This window comes from Apodemus sylvaticus, chromosome 7, assembly GCF_947179515.1.
Source record: "Apodemus sylvaticus chromosome 7, mApoSyl1.1, whole genome shotgun sequence".
NCBI classification, from domain to species: Eukaryota; Metazoa; Chordata; class Mammalia; order Rodentia; family Muridae; genus Apodemus; species Apodemus sylvaticus.
Genome location: NC_067478.1, coordinates 18,539,691 through 18,552,187, shown reverse-complemented (window position 1 = coordinate 18,552,187; position 12,497 = coordinate 18,539,691). Strand labels below are relative to the sequence as shown.

Here is a 12,497-nt window from a genome sequence, read left to right as displayed (position 1 = left end):
ACTGAGATTGGGGGTCCCTGTGGAAGAGTTAGGGGAAGGATTGAAGAAACTGAAGGGATGGCATCCTCATAGGAAGAACAACAGTGTCAGCTATCCTGGACCCGTGGGAGCTCCCAGAGGCTAAGCCACTATCCAAAGAGCATGCATGGGCTGGTCTGTAGCTCCTCTACTACATTTGTAATAGAGGGCGGCCTTGTCTGACTTCAGTGGGAGAGGATGTCCTGTAGAGACTTGATGCCCCAGGGAAGATGGCAGGAGGTTAGGGGAGGTGGTGTGTGTGTGGGGGGAGGGGGGAGGGACCACCATCTCAGAAGCAAACGTCTCAGGAGGGGGAAGGGGGTGAAAAACTCTTGGAGGGGTAGCTTCAAGGGGGACAATATTCGAAATGTAAATTTAAAAAGTTATCAAGAAAAGAATGCAAAATTGTGCCATGGGAAAATTAAACTCATGTTTTTATCGTGACACAAAGAAATACAATTGTTTTAGATTGAAAACGTTTATGAATACAATACTACAGACAATTAGAACATACAAGTTAAAAAGATAAACTTCATGATCACTTTTTACAGAGTGGCTAAGACTACTTACATCTCTTCAAACTTTTAAGACACCTGACATGGCCAAGTCATCACATTCTGTCCCTAACTACCACAGTGAATAAATGAAGAATGAATGAATGAATAAATGAATGAGTGAATGAATGAATGAAGAAATGAACACATGAATGAACTATGAGTACTAAGGTTGAAAAGTCCAGCTCTGTTACTGTGCTACTGCTTTGCAGCTATCATGGTAACAAACCATCCAGACCAAGAATTATCAATGGATATCAAATTAAGAGGAAGATCAATTTTGTTAGTGATTAGAGATTTTATTGTCTTAAAGATTCTCTTTACTGATTACTTATTAGTGGTAAATTCGAAAGACTTAAAGTAATACACCCTGCGAGGGGCAGATGGCCACCATACCTCACAGAATATAATACACTGAAGAAGACAGACCATGATTACTCATGTCCTAGCCCACCCTGGGAATCCCTAACTCAAATCTGGTTGCTAAGAAATGCAGTCCCCCAAGAGGAAAAGAAATATGACCTTCAAATATTTCAATTGACAAAAGGCATAAAAGTTTATGGCCTCTAGAAAAACAGACTAGCAGATGCTGAGAGAGATAAATAAAACTACGAATTTCATGCATCATGATGAGAAATTGCAAAATAAAACCAGCCAGAAAGGAAATGGAAATTGATTATTATAAGGAACTAAGGTAAATACTAGAAAAGTTAAATATCTACTTCAAACTTTCTATGACCATCTTAGTTTCTGTTTCTGCTGCTGTGATAAAATGCCTGGCTTTTGGCTCACCCTCCGTCATGACAGGGAAGTCATAGCAGCAGAAAATTGAGAGAACTGATCACCTTACATCGTAGACAAGAGCAGAGAGCAATGGATGAGCGTGTGCCGGCACGCAGCTTGTTCTAGTCACGTTCTACAGTCCAGAGCCCAAGATGGGTCTTCCCACCTCAGGTAAAGCAATCAAGTCAGTCCCTCGTGTTGAGGCTCAGGAATCACCACACAAACCACTCAGACTCTAATCTCAGTTAAACAGGGCTGATTTATTGAACACACACGCCAAGACTGACCTATCAGCGACACAGCCTAGACTCAGGAGTTAAGACTGGACCTCAAATATTTCTCAGGGCCAGTTCATAAAGGAAAAAAACCCCACAATGAGCTCATACACAGTATGGTAGGGTGGTTAGCCCTGGATCAAGCTATAGTCCTAAATGACCTTTATTCTGATTGGTCCTAAGTGAAGCTTATTGTTGTGAAATCTCTTAAGATTAAAAAACCTCAGAACCTAACAGGGTATGTGGTCAGCTTGACCTTGTTCTGAGTCAAGTTAACTTTCTGTCAGCAATATAAAATGTCAGGTAGGCATATTACAGCAACAATATGAAATAGCTGGCAGGCATGGAACAAATAGTTAAAATTATACTAGCAGGGTAGACCTCAACATCTCACACATTCTCAAAGATTAACTTTAATCTAAATAGTGTACCCAGAGGCTTGCCTACTAAGTGTTTCATTAATACTAACCTTCACAGTGACTGAAAGAATTAACAAAGCAGAAGACAGTGCTGAAAACACCATTCAGATTACATCAACTGGAGGTGGATTAGAATTACCTATAATATACAGAGATTGTGACATTAGATAAGAATCTAGTTACATGCTGTTGATGACAGATCTCTCAAACTTATAAAGGTTTGAAGTCTTTTGAACAGAAAAAAATATATACCAACAAAAAACTGTAACAAAAGAAAGCTATGTCAGGTGTGGTGGGCCATGCCTTTAATCTCTTGGGAGGCAGCACTTGGGAAGCAGAGGCAGGTGGATCTCTGTGAGTTTGAGGCCAGCCTGGTTTATAGAGCTAGTTTCAGGACAACCAGGGCTACACACACACACACACACACACACACACACACACACACAGAGAGAGAGAGAGAGAGAGAGAGAGAGAGAGAGAGAGAGAGAGAGAGAGAGAGAAACCCTGTCTCAAAAACTAAAAAAGAAAGGGGAAAAAGCTATACAACACCATCTATATTAGACAAATTAGAACTCAAAGAAATAAAACTGTTATTGAGATAAAAATAATCAGTAAGCAATGATAAAAGGAAAATCCATCACAAAGTGTTATGCGCAACAACACAACAACACAACTTTGAAACACATAAGGTGTACATACAGAATCACAGGAGAAAAAGCACAAGCCCATGAGAATGGTAAGAAAATTTAAAATTTTCATCACACTGGTTAAGCCAATGGAGGACTCAGCAGTCAATAAAAGAATTAATGAACACAATTAAAAGGTTGGATGGAGATTTATCGTTCAGCTATTTCCTTACAGCTCCACACTCCCGCTGGACTCCTCCAGAAATTAATTAGTATTGGACTCTGTTCTGGAAGATTCATTCCAATACCAACCTGGACGAGACTATTATCATTTCTTTCTTTATTGTACCAGTGACAGTAACAGTAGCTAAGATTTATTGAACCAGGACAACAGATAATTAACTATTGCCCAATTCAATCCCCAAAACACTTCTCTATGGTTGTTTTCCAATATGGCAGCTACTAGTCACGTGTTCTGCCTTGGTCTGATGGGTTTCTGCCCTTTTTCCTTTGCCAACTTGTTTGTTTCCAATGCTGATTCTCTAAGAATTGCACAAGGCCACTAGAAGATCTCTGTTTCTCTGTCTCTGTCTGTCTCTGACTCTGTCTCTGTCTCTCTCTTTCTATCTCTCTCTTCCCTATTGTCCTGCCTTGGTCTTGAGGGCACATGGTCCTGGATTGCCCGGGACCTTACATGCAATCCTGCTATAAGGAAGGCAGAAGGAAACACAAGCATGGCAGCAGAGGAAGATTGGAAGCTGGGGGAGGCAAGAGATAGATCACTCCCTCCTCAGCAACTGACAGAGGGAATTATCCTCTGCTAATACCTTGCTTAGGTTAGGCCTTCTGTGCCCCTGAAACTGAGAGAACAGATTTTTATTATTGATCCACCAAGTGTATCTATCATTTGTTGCTGCAGCCCTAAAAAAAATCAAGTTGGGGTAGGGGCAGGCAGCGATCCGATCTTTCTTTCCTCCCTAATGTCTACTTGATGGATCAAAAGGTTGAAGGGATCTGGTGAGCAGCCCCCTGGGAGTCCTGACACAGAAACACACACAAGGGTGTGGTGTGGGAAGACCCTGCAGCTACCCTGCTGCCCTTCCTGAACCGCCTAACCTTGGTGTTGAGGGTTTTCGACAGAAAGCAGAAAGTTTGGGGGACCTGGGATGGGCTCAGATCTTCAGCTACAAAGTAGCATCTCCTAGGAAGGGGGCGGGGCTCGCTCTCGAAGTCTGACAAGTTTCACAGGAATGCCTTGGGGTAACAACCTTTCCTGAAATGTCATGGCCTACTGCAAACTTCCTCAAGCAAACACCACAGCCTGGGACTGGAGAAGAAGGAGGAGGACAGGGTATTTAGCTCTGGAAGGATTGTTTGTTGAGGGCTCCTGGAACCACCAGGGCCTAAAACTTTTTCAGAAGCCATTTTTTTCTGAGATGATCTCTGGGTTCCCCCTAACTCCTAGTAGCCAGAAACCAAAGCTTTCAGTTGAATAAACACATAACTGGTCATTGAGAGTGGAAAAGAAACAATGAAACCAAACTAAAACCTTTCCTGAGTGTGGGAGCCACAATCTCAGCCAAGAAAGGTAACATTGGAGAAGATTAAACAAAGCGGTGCTGAAGGGGGCCGGAGCCTTGCCCTCTTCCCAGTGTGGCCACACTCAATAACCTCCCTTTCCTGCTTTTCACTTAAAAAAAAAAAGACTCATTACTTTTCTTTTAAGAACATATGAAAAATCATTTCAGACTATTGTTAAGTTTTTTTAAAGCAAAAGTTTAATATGAAAACATGACCTGATTCTAGCATCACCGTGAAGTGAACCTTCTATGGAGGGATGCATGTTCCCGGCTGAGAAGCTATTATTTAAACTCAGCACAGGGCCCCGAGTGTCACATGGTATTCGCTGCTGTGGCCAGCATTCCGACGCTATTCCGCTGCCCCAAGCTGACATTACACTCATCCATCAGTCATATGATTCATTAACCAATCAAGTCACCATTGGACGGATTGGCCATATCTGCCACCACTTAATCCCAGTGATAACTTCTTGTCCACCATTTCTTCTTCTACACAGGGCGGGCCTTGGTCATGTCATCTCGGTGGACTTTGATTCTAAGCCATTACTCCTAATTAAAATATATAAGAACATTATAGGGACCGGAGGCATGTTCAGTGGTTAAGAGCACTTGATGCTCTTGCAGAGGACCCGGATTCAGTTCCCAGTCCACACATAGCAGCTCACAGCTCTCAGGAACTCAAGTTCCAAGGGATCTAATGGAATTTTGGGGCTTCTGCTGACCACAAACACACACACAAACACACACACACACACACACACACACACACACAATGCATATATATATATATATATATATATATATATATATATATATACATCAGGCAAACAATCATATACATAAAACAAAATAATAGAGACTTTAATAGTAAGGAGAAAGTTATGGAGTCATCGCTTTAATGTAACTTCCCACTGTTAGGCCTTCAGTCTTGCTGTCACGCTGTCTCTTCTTGTTAGAAAGCTATGGTCAGAGAAGGCTGTGGCTCGTAGCCATCCCTCCCAAGGGCCTCCCACTCTAAGAGGACCCTCCTTTGTAGCTGCGTATTGCTGCAGCCGGTTTCCATTTTCACCGGCTTGCTTCTCACGTATGTGTTTGGATAATCTTTCCTTGTGAATGAAATGTCTCTTCACATCAGCTCCTGGAGAGATCCTGTGAAAGTCCTACTATGTGCTTTCAAGTTGGCAAGGCTACATCTCCTGCTGACAGCAAAATTTGGCAGCAGCATCCATAGTATTGGCTTAGATTTGGGAGAGATGCGAGAGTGAGGGCATCATGAAGACTCGATTCCTGCAGAGAGCCCCTAAAGACATATTTGTGAAGCTGTAAAGGTGAAGTCCAGTTGCAATGCAGATCCCAGGATGTTGCAGATGTCAGAGCCATAGGGCATTGATCCACTAAGGAAAACAACAGACAAGGAGTGTGACGTTGGAGCTAGAGAGTGTGAGGCTAACCCTAGTGCTTTGGAACCCAGATGATTCTGTCAGGAATCTCTCAGAAAGAGGGAGGATCAAACTCAGGAAAATGAGAGGGGTGAGCGAGGCATCACAACAGACACTGAGCAAATTCAGAGAAGCGTGAGGCTTACGGGGCAATTCGTGACCCTGAGGATAAGGAGATTTTGTTGAGACACTTGGAAGTGTGTGTGTGTGTGTGTGTGTGTGTGTGTGTGTGTGTGTGTAATAGGAAACTCTAAAACTTAATATGTTTAAGGACTAGAAAGAGTAGTGTCCCCTGGCATTTATTTTAAAACAGCCTAATCCCAGGGTGTAATCTTAAGTAAACTGTGTGAGTCTTTGATTTTACTTTTTTGACATATTTTTGTTCCTAACTCAGATCAACATTTTCCAGATTCAACTTCCTGAGTGATTTACATCTCTGATAGATAATAATCTCCCCTTTAGAAAATTACTGTGTGGAGCCGGGTGGTGGTGGTGCATGCCTGTAATCCCAGCACTCTGGGAGGATTCTGAGTTCGAGGCCAGCCTGGTCTACAGAGTGAGTTCCAGGACAGCCAGGGCTATACAGAGAAACCCTGTTTCGAAAAAAAAAAGACCACCCCCCCCAAAAAAAAGAAAGAAAGAAAGAAAGAAAAAAGGAAAAAAGAAAAGAAAAAGAAAATGACTGTGTGGATTAAAGTGAGAGGCACATGACTATACAATGCTATATGCTAATAATGCAATGACCATTCCTTTAGCAAAATATCTCATTGCCTGCTCTGTCTCACAATGTGAGCCACATAAAAGAACTACAACTATCTATCAAATGCGTATAAGCATCAAAAACTGGGAATTATGTATATTTTCCTATTCAATCTCCATGGGAGCCTGTAAGGAGGTTATCACTTCACATGGTGGCTGGGGTTCAAACCCAGGTCTCCTGCTTCGCAGCAAGCACTCTCTCACCCCACCCATCTCCCAGGTCCCGGTCTGCATTTTTCAAGTGTGAAAGTGAAAACTCAAAGGTTGAAGTCCAGGTCTCAGTGTCTGGGAGGCAAAGGCTTGACCGTGTTTCTGGGTAGCCTTCAGTGCTCTTTCCACAAAATTGGAGAAAGCAGGAGTGGAGAAACAAGAGTAACCTTCCTAACCCAAACTCCCAAATGTGGGCGGCCAGAGCCGGAGACAAATGCTGAGGCTAGAGCAGAGAGAATGGGTGGCCTCAGCTTTGTGCCCACCATCGCTGCACTGGCAGGACCAGGGCCCAAGACCCACAGGATCTGGGCTTCCTCTCACCCAGTCCTGCAAAGAATCTTATTGGAGGGAGAGCCCTGCCCCACGCTCGTTACTTAAATGGATGTGCATGCATGGGTGTGTGCATATGCGCATGTGTGTGTGCATGTGTGCATGGATGTGTGCATGGGTGTATGCATGTGTGCATGGATGTGTGCATGTGCGCATGTGTGTGTGCATGTGTGCATGGATGTGTGCATGTGCGCATGGGTGTATGCATGTGTGCATGGATGTGTGCATGTGCGCATGTGTGTGTGCATGTGTGCATGGATGTGTGCATGTGTGTGCATGTGTGCATGGATGTGTGCATGTGCGCATGTGTGTGCATGTGCCCATGGATGTGTGCATGTGTGCATGTGTGTGTGCATGTGCGCATGGGTGTGTGCATGTGCGCATGTGTGTGTGTGCATGTGCGCATGTGTGTGCATGCATGTGTTCTCTATGTGTCTCCAGGTGTCACATGACTGTCACAATCATCAAACAGAGCAATTGTAATGACCTCCAAGAGACCTTGTCTGGTAGTCATGGCAACAAAACAAACAAAACTAGACAGCAGGTACCAGGTCTGTGTTTTGGAGGTTGTTAGAATCCCCTTCTAAAGAAAGGGAGGGAGGTTCCTCTACCCTCTCCTAAGAGTCTACTGGCTTTTCTCTCCTGCCCTAGATGTAGAGAATCTTAGAAATGTGGAGTGAAAGGTCAGTTTTCTATTGAGGACAGAACTTTTCAGTGAACACCATGCTCCTGTAAGCAAACCCCAGGAAGTGCATTACTTCACCAGGGTGGGGATAACAGAATCTTTGTTTGGTGGGTCAGACCCTCTCCTGATTAAGTGTGGATAGATGTTTGACTTCATCCTCCCAAGAGTCATAAGTGTGTGTGTGTGTGTGTGTGTGTGTGTGGTGTGTGTGTGTGTGTGTAGGTGTGTATGTAGTATGTGTGTGAGTACTGTGAGGGTGTGTATAGTATGTGAGTATGTGTGTATATGTAGTACAAGTGTGGATATGAATAGCATATGTGTGTATGTGTGTGTGAGTGTATTGTGTGTATGTGGTGTGTATATGTGGCATAAGTATGTGTGTGTAATGTGAGTGTCTGTGTGTGTAGCATATGTGTGAGTACTGTGTGTATTTAGTGTGTATAAGTGTGTAGTATATGTGTATGTGTGTGTGAGTGATGTGACTGTGTGTGCATGTATGCTGTGAGTTTGTGAAGTGTGTAGTGTGTGTGAATGTATAATGTGTGTGAGTATGTGTGAGCGTGTGTATGTGAGTAGTGTGACTAAGTGTGTATGTGTATGCTGTGTGTGAGTGTATAGAATATGTGAGTGTATGTGTGTGTGTGAATGGTGTGACTGAGTGTGTATGTGGTGTGAGTAGAAGGCAGGAGACCACTGTTTAGGTAGGGGCTGCTCAGGCCCTTCTTCACTCCCCCTGAAGCCCCACCTCCCCCAGGACTGGAAAAGCCTCAGGAAGCCTTTCTGGGGCTGGGGAGTCATGTATATGAATGGCTCTGCAAGGAGCTAACCTTTTCCTTCCTCCAACTGCGGTAAAAATAAATTCTGCCAACATCAATTCTTAATGAGATTAGACCCTGCATGCTAATGAAAACCATCCGCTAAGGAGCCACCTGGAGGGAGAGAACTGTCAACTAGTGAGACATATCCCACCCCCCAAAGGCTTGTCAGCTGGAAAAGACCCTCACAGGAATGTGTGGAGGCAGGAGCATGACCAAACCAGAGCTGCTCTCCATCTCTTTCCCAGCAACCCTGTTGTTGGGAGAAAAGCGTCTTCTTCGAGGTCCCTTTCCTTTTGCCTCAGCTTCTCACACTGCACACTAGCCTAAGCCACCTTCTAATTAGTCCACTGAGGGGAAGGACGCGGCATCATGGAACCAGGCTGCAAGACAATGGAGCTCCAACCAAGTCCCCCCCCCGCCCCCGCCCTGGGCATTTACCTGCCCAGGGAGAGGGTCTGTGCGCATGCCTGCGTGTGCGCATGCGTGCATGCCTGGCTCTGCCTCCACGTGCAGGGATTAAAGGTGTGTGCCACCATGCCCGGCTAAGAGAGGCCTTTGACAGTTTCCTGATGCCTCTGTTTTCCCTAGTCCCATGCTCATTGGAGATTTTTCTAGAAGATCAGAAATGAATGTGTCTCAGACACAGTGGGTACTTAGCAGGTGAGCACGGCCAGGTGCTGTCCACAGCTCACAGCCAGTCCTGTCCGGAGTTCATCGCAGAAGCAGGGGAGGCTTTAAGTCACTCCTTTCCCAAAGCCATCGGTGGACCTTGAAGACAGGAAGTGTCATAGTGAAGGGTCAGCATCTATTACCAGGGTTGATTCTGTTCACCAAGATCTAGTAGAAGGAACTGATGTTTAAAGACTGATTTATTCAGCCCACTGCGATAGTCCTAAGTGAAGGGGGAATAAATGTGGCTTCCCAGGTTGGTTATGCACAGAGAGTTGAAATGAATAATGATCGAAGTCACTCCTTACCATTATCCTGAACCTAGGAAATGATGGGTTGACATTTTGAGGGCCTTGTTTTTCTAATGTGCTTTTTTTTTTTTAAATAGCAAGTTTAAAGCTCATCAATCCATTAGCTGAAAGTGCTGCTGTCCCAAACATGGCAATTTCCTAAATACCAAATCAATGATTTCCAGCATACACGAAGCAATCAGTGTGACAGAAATAGAAGGCTCCCAGCGAAATTCACATCGAAGGGACAAGGAAAGCATCCCAGCCTGAAAATGTGACTCAAAACAAGCTGCGAACAACCGGGAATGAGCGCCTCTCTCTGAGACGTCAGGTTTACTCGGCCGTTTCTCCTCGAGGTTGTAATGTGTGCTGCTGGGTAAATGAGAAACCCAGCCAAGAGAGCTGGAGCAGGGGTTTCTTGGATGGACTGAGGCTGGGCTAGGTGTGCAGAATGTGCCCATTTCATAACAATTGTAAAACTGCTACAAAATGGCCCACAAACAGCCTGTTCCTTTATGTATATACGCATGTGTATGTGCCTTTATGTATATATGCATATATATATATATATATATATATATATATATATATATATATATATATATATATATATGCCTTTTGTGTATGTATGCATGATGTATGTATGACTACCGAGCCTCTCTGCTCTTTAAATGTAAGCACCTACAGCTCACATAAACTTCAGTCTTCAAAATGCCCAGGTTGCTTCCAGAGGGTTTCACGTGCTTTGCGAATCCAGTCTCACTCTTTCGATTCTGGAAAGTTTTACATTTTCTGCTTGCTTTCTTCAGTCCCATCCAAGAATACACTTTTTTCGACCTCCAAGTATCTGCTGTCTCTGGAGTTTCTGATTTTGCTCTGCTGTGATCTGCTGAGATACAAGGAATCAGGCACATCCTCCTTCACCTGTTAAGGCCTGTTTGAGTCATGTAAAGCAATTCTTGTTAGAGAGACCCGCCACAGGCTGCTGAGAAGAATGTGTATTCCTTATCTGCTGCACAGAACATTACACGTCAAGTCACTGAAGTTTCCTCATTGATTTTCCCTTCAGGTGAACTATCTGTAGAGGAGAGTGGAGTATCAAAGACATTCACTGTAATGCCTGATCCTGTTTGTCAACTTGACTTCTCTTGGAAGCAACACAACACAAGCAACTGGACTTGCCTGTGAGGGATTTTCTTGATTGGGTCATTTGAGGTGAAAGACCCACCCTAAATCCAGGCCACACCGTCTGGTGGCAGCCCTTCTAGAAGGACATGGAAGAAGGAAGCTTTTGCAGTTTGGCTGCTTGTCCCAAGTCTTGTTGGCAAGGTCACCTATCCTGTTGTTAAGACAGATACTCCTTCACTGGTCTTAAAGTTTACTTCTTCAGGATTCCAAGATAGACTGAAGGCTGGCCTCTCTCTAGGAATCCTCCAGGACTCTAGCACTGGGAATGCTGAGGCACCCAGTCTCATGATCTGAACAAATACTGGATTCTTGGCCTTTTCACCAGAAGACAGCATTATTGACTACTTGGACCACAGCATAGAAACCACTTTAACCAATATATAAATATGTTATATATGTACATATTAAGATTATGCATACATATACATACACATACATATAAACATTCACATGCATATGTATATAAACACTGTAGCACAACTAATTCCATGATGAAATTGCCATTTAGGCTGTAAAACTCTGCCCATAGACAGTACCACCCACCTGCCAAAACTAAAACAAAGATCTAATCCATCAAAGTCTATACAGTTCTGGGAAAGTCTCAAAATGTGCTAACCTTGCTTTTTAACTCCTGAAGTTCTGCTTCTGGCTAACTTGTTAACTGAAGTATGTCAATCCAGAACATACACAGTATCTGAGCTTTAAAAGCTTATCCCAAGAAAGACTCTGGGTTGCACTGGGATTCCTAAAACCCAGTCTAGTTCCCAGCCAGCTAATAAAGACTTTATTGGCTTAAACCTGTGTCTGAGAAGTCTTCTCTACTGAACACTCCAATTTAAATTCTATATAAGTTATATATAATATATATGTGAATTAGAAACATGACATATATGAATTATATATATGAATATTATATATCTTTTAGGTATATGCATGTATGTATATACCTGTGTGTATATATATCACATACCTACTTCTATGAGTTCTGTTCCTTTCTCTGACAGACTCACTTTTTAAATCACAACTTGCCCAAATTTTCATTTTCTTTAGCATTTATTTATGAAACTAGAAGCCTGCAGTTTGACTGTTATAATACACTTACAGTGAGAAGTCACACAATAGTTACTTTTGAACATATCTCCCAAAGCTCCTAGCCCACTGTGTACCAAGTACATGGGCCGAGCACACCTCATGCTCTGACAAAACTCAAAGCCAAGGACAATGGAACTCACAGTAAGCAGCTAGCTGTAAGTTTGCCTCGGGAATGTGGGAAAGGCGCCTACAGCCTGTGCTACCATGGGCTGAAAAACTCCCAACCCAGTATCTCTTTGTATTCCCTCCCAAGAGAGAGATGTGCTCCCTCTTGTGCAGCCTCTGTAGGTGTCTGAAGCTGACTTTTTCCTGATCATCTTCTAAAGCCACAGGGTTCCATTATAATCTTGGATTTAATATTGTGATTTTGGAATATATTAAAGGGTTTCATGAGTCTGGGCTCAGTAATATTTAGCCATAAAGGAAACTAGATGTCTGCAAACTCTTAATAGGATTGTATAACATCTCAATTACAAGCAATAGGAGGCTGGCTGGGACTCCTGCCTGCTCTGACTCTGCTATTTCTCCATGCATTTAATGTGCTCCTTCAGGTTCTGTTTAGCATGAAGGTTAGTGTTCTAGAGAGCAGAGTCAGGGGGAAGGCGATTGATGGAAATCAGAAACGTTCTTGATATGATATCCTATAGATATCCTATATGCAAATGAGGGAGAAGCCCAAACTCCTCAGGACAGTGTGCTTGAACAGAGAGCAGAGTGGGATACAGTCTTGGGAGCCCAGTGAGTCATGACAAATTATAACCA

The 12,497-nt window shown here is 43.4% G+C and overlaps 1 long non-coding RNA gene across 1 annotated transcript in view; it reads right to left on the bottom strand.

The window, feature by feature from the left end:
* Nucleotides 1-5,122: 5,122 nt before the first annotated feature.
* The window catches only part of LOC127688626 (uncharacterized), a 29,825-nt gene continuing 22,450 nt past the window's right edge, over nucleotides 5,123-12,497 (bottom strand). Inside the window, exons 2-3 of the long non-coding RNA XR_007978724.1 lie at nucleotides 9,150-9,264; nucleotides 5,123-5,649 (exon numbers count right to left, since the gene is read on the bottom strand). This is a non-coding gene — a long non-coding RNA (uncharacterized LOC127688626). The remainder of the gene's footprint in view (nucleotides 5,650-9,149; nucleotides 9,265-12,497) is intronic.